At 34.2% G+C, this 10,951-nt stretch overlaps 1 long non-coding RNA gene across 1 annotated transcript; it reads left to right on the top strand.

Annotated features, from left to right (window-relative positions):
- The first annotated feature begins 6,902 nt into the window (after positions 1 to 6,902).
- LOC119767595 lies at positions 6,903 to 10,492 on the top strand. Its single transcript, XR_005277608.1, has 3 exons — positions 6,903 to 6,995; positions 7,075 to 7,248; positions 10,088 to 10,492. It is a non-coding gene; the product is annotated as an uncharacterized LOC119767595 (long non-coding RNA).
- Positions 10,493 to 10,951: the final 459 nt, after the last annotated feature.

Below are 10,951 nucleotides of genomic sequence, written 5' to 3'. Positions count from 1 at the left end.
TAAAACTCACACTACATAAAATATGCTCTTGACTCAGATTCACCTAAACTTATATTAGCCAAATTGAGAACCATTTTCATTCCAATATTCACTGAAGAAACAAAACCAAAGTTTCAATAGAAAATATAAATGTTAAACAAAATTAAATCATTTCGAAACTTTTAGATAAGAATATGCCATGAGTTTTACTCAAAACTTTTATGGCCGGCTTTCAACAAATCTCTATAGGATTCTCTGTAGAGCAGCGATTCTCAACCTGTTACAATTTATTACAAAGAGAAGGATTTATTACGAACGCTACGATGTAACAAAAATGACTTTTTGGTGGGCATTCAAGGGTTTGTTTCGGTGGGTATACAAAGCCCAAATCCAAAATATGAGCTTGATTGGACGTTACAGGAGCTGGCGATTTTTTTTCAAAATCGCAAAACTTTGTGGCGGTGCCAAAAAAGAAGGGGTAGTCTAATTTAGTTCAAAATCGGTATTCTTACATGTTTTGATAGTATCAATAGCTCCACCAAATTCAAGCATGATCATAGAAAGTGCATTTCGAGTGATGTGCTAGTTGGCGCGAAATGACTCTTATGAAAATCTAAGATAGGGTAGGGTAGTCATCAATGAGACACTTTTGGTTTTTAAACTTCAACGATTTTTGTATTTTTTTTTCTTTAGCATATTTCAAAGAACTTTTTGTTGCATTTTCTTTCTTTTAGTTTGTTCTAACATTGACCAAAATATGAGATCGATCTGACGTCTACAGTCAGAGTTATTCAACTGTCTCATTGTAGACGCACTTGGCAGGATCAATGAGACACTCTACAAAAATCAATACTTTTCTAGTAAAACATCATGCTTTTATATTGTTCCATTGCAGGTGACTTGCTTTGAATATTTTCAAGCAATTTTGTCAACATGAAACTTCAATTTACAAAAGTTATGCTAAAAAGTATTAAAATTTTGTAAAATCCATATATTTTATCAAATAACTTTATATGTTTGGTTAAATGAAGTTCAAACTCAATAAATATGCCAAAAATCACTTCTAATTCATGTTTTGAAAGATTTCCACAGATTTTGAAAAGTTTAATGAAGAAAAATCAAAGTGTCTCATTGTTACCCATGGGTAGAAAAGAGTGGGGAACAATGAGACAGCCCTGGATTCTGGGTATATTCTAAATTTTGGTCAAACCCAATAAAAGGACATTGACGAAAGAAATTTCGAGAAACATTTGTTTTTGTGTTAATGGCAGCCTATGAACGAAAATGTAATTTTTAGTCATAATTTACTTTTACACCCCAGAATCAAACATGTATGAATAACTTTACAAGGGAGCATCCATAACCAAAGCCACAATTATAGCAGACGTGTATCTAGTAGACACACCTTTCCCCCAAATATGAGCCTGATTGATTGAAACTACGTCTTGTGAGAGCCATTTTATCATTGTTCCCCGTGTCTCATTGATGACTACTCTACCCTAATCGTTATTATAATCATCCAAAATTGATTAAACAGGGTCGCCATTCAAATCGCATTTTCGAATTCCTACTTCTTTGGTTCCTCAAATAATAGGCATTTCTTACTCAAAAATGTGAAAAAAAAACTGTTGAAAAAAAGTCCATCAAACCAAACTTCTTAATAAATTGTAAAAAAAAAACAATTTTCAACAAATTCAATAAAAATATAAATAAAAAAATATATAAAAACCTTACTTAGGTGGTTGGTGCCTTCCTCACATTTAAAGGGTGCTATCATACCACTAGACTGGGTAGTCAGATCTTTATATTTTTTTTTCATAACTTATTTTCATTAGGTCCTTTTAGGTGCTGTGACCAGGTTAGGACCGAGGGTCAATGGTACCAAAATTATAAAAGAAAAAAAAAGTAACTGAAGAAGATGATCATTTTCCTCCGCCATGTGTCAACAAGTGTGCGATCACATCAATCTGTTCTTCGGGTGTCTTGCACTGCCTCAAGCGTACTCTGTATTCTCGGTAAATGGCCCACAGCTCCGACTCGCTGTACAGCTTCCGTTCGCCTTGTTGCTCCTTCGGGGTTGCACCGGCGCCGGCGCCAGTATCTTCTAGACTTCTTCCTGCGGGACGAGGATGTTTATTTTCCGGTGCAACGGACGGCACCGTTCCAGGTAGCGGAGGAAAATCCGCCGCGGTGAACGCAGCTCCTGCCGGAGTCTGTTTGTTCTTCTTCCATGCTGGCAGCTTCGGCGTGGACGCCTGCTGCCTCGACTGGATGAACTGCGCACGTTTGGGACAGCTGCGGTCCAGACCCTCGTGAGATCCAGAGCAGTTGACACACTTCTTGGCTTCGGTTTCTTCTGCTTTGCACTTATCCGTGCTGTGGGCACCCCCACAGCTGCTGCACCTGGGCTTGAGATGGCAGTTACTGGTTCCGTGACCGAACTGCAAGCAGTTCTTGCACTGGGTCACGTGCGGTTCTTTGTTCCGGTAGGCCACCCACCGGACGACGACTGGTCCCACTTTCTTTACCTTGCTACTCAACTCCTTCAGACTGGTGTGCCCCTTAGCGTCTCATCGATGGCGGGAAGCTGCTGCTTCCGCCTGATGGCGTGTACTGCCAAGACGTCCAGCTGATGTTCCGTCTTGAGCAGCTCCTTGATGTAATCCGGTTCCACGTTCGGGAGACCTCGCATTACTACCCGGTGCGGTCTCGCACTGCGCCTTCCGTGCGTGTAGAACTGCACCTTGTTCTTCTTCAGGTGGGCTTGCACCGTGTCGAAGTCGTCGCTCGAGAAGCACGTAATTTTTGTGCCGTACCGCGTCAGTTTGTGTTCCGGCTGGACATCACATGTCGCCATCACCTTCGCAAGGCGGGCGAAGCTCGTTTCTTTCACCACCAGCGGGGGCTGCTTCTTCTCCCCGGCCGACTTGCCAGTTGCTGGTACCACGGGGATGGTTTTTTCTGCTGCTGGGTACGCATTGTTGTTGTTGTTGCTCTCCGCTGCTAGCGGGCTGAACTTGTTGTTGCTGAGCAGTTTCTCCACATCGCCGTCGTTGCCGCCATCGCCGACGTTGATCTCCTCCTTAGCCTTCTTGCGGCGAACCTTGACCACGGGACGAAATTCGCCCCCGTCCTCTCCTCCTCCTTCGGAGTCTTTCACTTCCATACCCGTCGCCGCCTGCGGCTTGGGTTGAAACCCGTCCGGTTTCTCCCACACACTTTTCCTCAAGGCCGCGTTCCAGTAGAACGACCTTCCATTCTCAGCCCTGTGCTCCGTCCACTCACTCTCCACCGTCGCGGCCGCCGCCATGGCCGTCGGCGAAAGTTAACAAAACACCGTCAAAAACGCGCAAAACTAGCTCGAAAGACGACCAAACCCAACGAAAGTTGAACAGGAAGTGAGATCTTTATATTGCAGGACACTTATGTGTCAAAATATCTGAGATCCGGCCTATAAAAAGTGCATAAATAACACTTAAGTGCTTATAACTTTTGATAGGGTTGTCAGATCTTCAATGTCTTGGACGCGTTGGAAAGGTCTTTCAAATACCTTTCTAAAAATGTATAATACGATGGATTTTCTTACAAAAACCACCCTTTTTACAATCTTCCGAACTTTAGTCAAAACCGTTTTTTATCATAACTTTTGAAGTACTTAACTAAACTGCATAATTTTTAATAGCGACTTATGGGACCCAAAGGCGAATCGAATGAGACCAAAACGGACAAAATCGGTTCAGCTAGTTCCGAGATAATCGAGTGACAATTTTTTGATCAACATCCCACCACACACACAGACATTTGCTCAGAATTTGATTCTGAGTCGATAGGTATACATGAAGGTGGGTTTAGGAGGTCTAATTCAGAAGTTCATTTTTCGAGTGATTTTATAGCCTTTCCTCAGTAAGGTGAGGAAGGCAAAAAGAACTGAACTAAATATTTATAAAAATACTTGGAAAAAGGACCTACAATTTCGATTCAGAAAGAAAACTTAATCAATCGGTATTTAGGCCGTTGCAAAAACATTTGTCAAAGTTTATTACATTTTCATGAAATAAACCAATGTACAGTCCCACGAAATGTTTTTTTTCTTGCGAAAAAAATCCATCAATGCATTGATATTTTGAAAAGTAATGTTTGGAAAGCAACAGGACGAGTGTAAAATGCATTTTAAAACAATTTTTCGCCCAAATGTTAAAACCTGGGCTTGTAATTTCAATTTTTTATTTTTTGCCCCTCCCCCTCGATTTTGGTCAGAGCCGAGGGACATAAACTAAAATATTTGCAACGGCCTTAAAAGCAATGCATAAAATTTCAGGGCATTGTTTTTATTTGCCAAACATAAAGATTTTGTCCTCAGTTTTATTTGAAAATACAAGGATGGCAACCAGTTGAAAATAATCTAATTTTGATTTTACTTCATTTTTATCATCAACAAACGTTTGAAAATTATGAACGTTGCGTTCCTTAAAAAAACAATAACGTAAAAAAACAATTCAATATTCCATCGACCATCGAAGAATAGAATCATCATTTCACAGAACGATGCAAAATGAAGTCTCGATTGAATATTTGTTTTTCGTTATACTATGGGTGAGAATCATAGAAAAGTCCAGCAAACAAAAACAAATAAATGTCAAACATCCTTCAAAGCTTCGTTTTGCAAAGACCCTGACTGAAAAGTCCGTCGGACGTCCGTCGTTTGTCGTCCGTGCAATCGTACGACGTCGCACGACAATGTCGTGCGACTTTCGCGCGAATGTCATACGTTTTTGCACCAAAATGTCGTATTTGTCGTGCGATCGATCATCGAACTTGTTCGACATTGTCGTACGACATTCGACCGACGTCGCACGGTTTTGTTATTTAGGTTGTCGTGCCTTTGTCGTGTGCTGTTTTTTCGTTTTTATTAGGTTAGGTAGCAGTAAAAATAGACATTTTTTTTATTTTTAAATTATTTTTAGATGTATTGTATATTTTCTGTAAATTAAACTTTTTCACTAAATTTCATATACATTCATTAATTTTAGATGTTGTGTATCGCGATCTTTAAGTGGTTTTTGGCGTTGTCTTCCGGTTGGCCTTTCAGCTCATCTCGTCACTTCGGCATTTTGGCCGGACTTTGTCAGCCATCTTTTCGAGTTTGCTTCCGTTTATTTCCCACGGATTGATGGCCACCGGAGTACGGGACAACATCAGTTTACCGGAAGTGTCCGGTGCAGGTGTTTTGCGATCGTTACAGCTTCCGTTCCGTGGGACAAAACGGAGACGCTGGGTTGTCAGCAGGATCTGATTGGAATATTTTTGGTTACCTGAAAAAAGATTACGTCATTCGGCTGAATCATCCAAAACATAACTAAAGTTTTGTTAAAAAAAGAAATCTCATGACAGATATCATACTCAAAAATTCTGCGAAAATTCATAAATTATGTAAATGTGGAATATTCAAAAACCTCTGAAGAACTGTAAATTTAATAACGTTAATTGTAAAATTCAACTTTCAATGTTAAAAAATAAAAATAAAAAATGTAGCCAATTTAAACATGAAAATTTTTAGGAAAAAAGACAAAAAAAATACTTCAAGACAAAAATAATCAAGCATTTTAAATTTCAGATAAAAATCAACATATGTATGGAGAATCTTGTTTATTTTTTAATTTAAAGTACATGTGTTTCTTGGGACACTTAAGTCCTTGTAATTAAGCAATAAATTTTAAAACTTTTGAACAATTTTGAAATGTTTGAATGTTAGAATCGTTAAAATTTAAAATTTCAGAATAATTTTATAATAAAAATAAATTCTTTGATATTTTTAAAAATAGTTTACAAAATCAAGAATTTAAAGAATAATTAGTTTGAAATTTTAGGAGTTCAAGATTTGTAGAATCTAATTTTATAATTTTATAATTTTATAATTTAATCATTTTATAATTTTATAATTTAATCATTTTATAATTCTTAATTTTATAATTTTATAGTTTTATAATTTTATACTTTTATAATTTTATAATTTATTATAAAAACTATTGTTAAAAGATAACCAAGATAACTAAAGAAATAAACAGAATTGAATTGTATTAATGAAATGTAATAAGTATATTATTTTAATTTTATTTATTTTTCAAACGAAATCATACTTTATTTGTACAATTAAAAAGTTTGAGAAATGAAAGAAAAAGAATTTTGTTGTTTAGAATTTTTGATAATTCAACCCCCCTCCCCTCCCCCACGCACATTTTCATCGTCCTCATTTATTTTTCAAATGAGAGGCACACCCCTCCATAGAGAAAGGAATTCGATACTCTTGCCCCCTCTATCGTTTCAAAAACAACTCACCGTATAAAAACCTCCGGCGGATCAGAAACGCCGCCTCATCCATTACATGCCGTTTGATCCTCCCCCTTGGGTATGGCACGCACCGCCACCTCCAGCGGAATCCGCTTCCTCGATCGCAGACCGGTTCCTTTCCCTCCCATCTTCCGGCAAGGCCCGCTGGAGCAACGATGGGACCCGTTCTCCTCCTCCTCCACCATCACGAAGGCCGAAATCAGGAAATCTGGAATATATTGTTATGATAAAGCCGCTCGCCCACTCCGACCGAAACTTTCCGTTAAAAAAGGGACACAACTTACCAATCAACCGGCCAAAATCCACACGAAACCTTACTGCAACGTAAAACTGGTTCGAATCGATTCAAAGTTTCTCTGATTTGATCAAGTCCAAACAAGTCCAACTGCCCTGTTTGAAAAATGTCGCACGTCGTACAAGCTGTCGCGCGGTTTTGATTTTACCGTTTCGATATCGATTCGTCGAAAGGACGACAAACGTACGACAAACACTCGACATGCCCGACATTGTTTTTTCCATCGATTTTCCTTCAATTCGACGTCACGATTTTCGTCGACGCAAACAGTTTGACAGTTCTCTTCAGCTGATCTTGTTTGGACTTGATTGCAACCGAATCGAACCAGTTATTGTTGATGTTGGGCTTCGGAAGGATTTTGACCGGTTGATAGGTAAGTTGTGCTTCTTTTTCTGTCGGAAAGTTCCGGCCGGAGTGGTCAAGTGGCCAAATTATAGCTTCTTATGTTCCAGATATTCGGAATTCGGTCTTCGTGGCGGTGGAGGAGGAGGACGAGACGCATGAATCCGGCGAGCCAGGTCTTCGTGGCGGAAGACGGGATCGGAAGGAACCGAGCTTATGGAGGATATGGTTCATTCCAAAGGAGAAGGAGGATGAAACACCGAGTGTCAAAAGTTCTACCCAAGGTAAGAGAAAAAGGGGTACAGAATAATCATCTCTTGACGGTGTTTCTGATCCACCGGAAGTTTTTATCAATAGAACTGTTGCTTCAAGTCATTGAAATGATGGAAGAGGAGCATTTCAAAGTATCGGGAATGAGCTTGGAAGACGGAAAGTATGAGGGCTAATATTGGGTGTTATGATTATTGGACTTCAGAATTGTATAAAAAAAAAACTCTTGAAAAAATGATTACAAAAAGGTAGAAGCATTTTTTTTATTTCAAACACTTAGGAAAAATAATTTTTAAATTCTAAAATTCTAAAAAAAATAAATTCTAAGCTTCTAAAATTCCAAAATTCTAAAATTCTAAAATTCTAAAATTATAAAATTATAAAATTCTAAAATTCTAAAATTCTAAAATTCTAAAATTCTAAAATTCTAAAATTCTAAAATTCTAAAATTCTAAAATTCTAAAATTCTAAAATTCTAAAATTCTAAAATTCTAAAATTCTAAAATTCTAAAATTCTAAAATTCTAAAATTCTAAAATTCTAAAATTCTAAAATTCTAAAATTCTAAAATTCTAAAATTCTAAAATTCTAAAATTCTAAAATTCTAAAATTCTAAAATTCTAAAATTCAAAATTCTAAAATTCTAAAATTCTAAAATTCTAAAATTTAAAATTCTAAAATTCTAAAATTCTAAAATTCTAAAATTCTAAAATTCTAAAATTCTAAAATTCTAAAATTCTAAAATTCTAAAATTCTAAAATTCTAAAATTCTAAAATTCTAAAATTCTAAAATTCTAAAATTCTAAAATTCTAAAATTCTAAAATTCTAAAATTCTAAAATTCTAAAATTCTAAAATTCTAAAATTCTAAAATTCTAAAATTCTAAAATTCTAAAATTCTAAAATTCTAAAATTCCAAAATTCCAAAATTCTAAAATTCTAAAATTCTAAAATTCTAAAATTCTAAAATTCTAAAATTCTAAAATTCTAAAATTCTAAAATTCTAAAATTCTAAAATTCTAAAATTCTAAAATTCTAAAATTCTAAAATTCTAAAATTCTAAAATTCTAAAATTCTAAAATTCTAAAATTCTAAAATTCTAAAATTCTAAAATTCTAAAATTCTAAAATTCTAAAATTCTAAAATTCTAAAATTCTAAAATTCTAAAATTCTAAAATTCTAAAATTCTAAAATTCTAAAATTTAAAATTCTAAAATTCTAAAATTCTAAAATTCTAAAATTCTAAAATTCTAAAATTCTAAAATTCTAAAATTCTAAAATTCTAAAATTCTAAAATTCTAAAATTCTAAAATTCTAAAATTCTAAAATTCTAAAATTCTAAAATTCTAAAATTCTAAAATTCTAAAATTCTAAAATTCTAAAATTCTAAAATTCTAAAATTCTAAAATTCTAAAATTCTAAAATTCTAAAATTCTAAAATTCTAAAATTCTAAAATTCTAAAATTTAAAATTCTAAAATTCTAAAATTCTAAAATTCTAAAATTCTAAAATTCTAAAATTCTAAAATTCTAAAATTCTAAAATTTAAAATTCTAAAATTTAAAATTCTAAAATTCTAAAATTCTAAAATTTAAAATTCTAAAATTCTAAAATTCTAAAATTCTAAAATTCTAAAATTCTAAAATTCTAAAATTTAAAATTCTAAAATTCTAAAATTCTAAAATTCTAAAATTCTAAAATTCTAAAATTCTAAAATTCTAAAATTCTAAAATTCTAAAATTCTAAAATTCTAAAATTCTAAAATTCTAAAATTCTAAAATTCTAGAATTCTAAAATTCTAAAATTCTAAACTAAAATTCTTAGATTCTAAAATTCTTAAATTCTAAAATTCAAAAATTCCAAAATTTAAAAATTCCAAAATTCCAAAACTCCAAAATTCCAAAATACTAAAATTTCAAAATTCTCAAGTTCTAAAATTCAAATTTTTTTATTTCAGAATCTTTTAGAATTTTAGGATTTAAAAAAAATAATTTTAGAATTTTAGGATTTTAAAATTTTAGAATTAAAGATTTTTAGAATTTAAGAATTCTATTTCATAATTTTAAAGATCTTAAACTCTAAATTCTAAAAATTTTAATTTTTATGATTTTGAAATACTTAGGTTCTACAATTTTTAATCTCTTAAATTTTTATATTGTATTACACTCAGCCCCCGGTGGTTGGTCACTTTTTCTGTTGTAAAATGGGTGTCAAACTAAAAAGTGACCCCTTTCGTTTGACAACAGTTGGTGTCAAACCATCGGGTTATGAGTGTATTCTTATAATTCTTGATATTTGTTAATTTCAAAAATATCAAAGATTAAATTAAATTTAAATTAAATTTTTAAATTATTCAGATATTTTAAATTTGTACGATTAATTTAAACATTCGAACATTTTAAAATTGTTTAAAGTCTTTTAAGTTCTTAGCTTCCTCAAAGCATGGACTTTGGGGTCTAAAGAAACACAGGCACTTTAAATTTAAAAAAAAAATCAAATATATTTAAACAGGTCCAGATGGATTTTCTCCATAAAACTTTGGAGAAAAACCATGCTTTGATGTTGATTTTCAATTTGAAATTTAAAATGTTAGAATTTTTGTTGTCTTAAACTTTCTTTTATCTTTATTTTCTTAAAAATTTATAAGTTTTAATTAACTACTATTTTAACTTAATTTTTTTTTTTTCAAAATTTTACATTGAAAGTTAAATTTTTGAATATCCCTAATTAATTATTTATGAATTTTCACAGATTTTTTGAGTATGATATCTGTCCTGAGATTCCCTTTGTTTCAACAACAAAACTCTAGATATGATTTGGATATGAATTCAGCCGAATGACGTTATCTTTTTTCAGGTAACCAAAAATATTCCAATCCTGATCCTGCTAACAACCCAGCGTCTCCGTGTTGTCCCACGCAGTTTGTTGAACGGAAGCTGTGACGACCGCAAAAACACCTGCTCCGGAAGTGCGTAAACCGACGTTGTCCCGTACTCCGGTGGCCATCAATCCATGGGACATAAACTGTGGCGCCGCACCCCGCCGTATCTGCGACTAGTCGAGGAGCAATAGTCCATCTTGATCAAGATGCTGCCTCGCACGCTGGCGTCGGCTCGAAAAGATGGCTGGCAAATTCCGGACCTGGAAGACAACGCCAAAAACTTCCGGCCAAGATGAAAGACCAACCGGAAGACAACGCCAAAAACTACGTGGAGGTCGCGACACACAAGAAAAATTAATGAATGTATTTTAAATCGAGTGAAAAAGTACAATTTACAGTAAAAATGCAACTAAAAATAAATAAAAATAAAACAAATATCAATTTTTTACTGCAACATAACCTAAAAACCCGAAATGACATCACACGACAATGGCACGACATCCTAAATAACAAAACCGTGCGACGTCGGTCGAATGTCGTACGACAATGTCGTACAATTTCGATCATCGATCGCACGACAAATACGACATTTTGGTGCAAAAACGTATGACATTCGCGCGAAAGTCGCACGACATTGTCGTGTGACGTCGTACGGTTGCACGGACGACAAACGACGGACGTCTGACGGACTTTTCAGTCAGGGTGGAGAGAACTGTCAAACTGCGTCGACGAAAATCTTGACTTCAAATTGAAGGAAAATCGATGGAAAAACAATGTCGGTCATGTCAAGTGTTTGTCGTACGTTTGTCGTCCTTTCGACCAATCGATATCGAAACGGT

Source organism: Culex quinquefasciatus, chromosome 2, assembly GCF_015732765.1.
Source record: "Culex quinquefasciatus strain JHB chromosome 2, VPISU_Cqui_1.0_pri_paternal, whole genome shotgun sequence".
In the NCBI taxonomy this organism is placed as follows: domain Eukaryota; kingdom Metazoa; phylum Arthropoda; class Insecta; order Diptera; family Culicidae; genus Culex; species Culex quinquefasciatus.
This window is presented reverse-complemented; position numbering and strand designations above follow the sequence as displayed.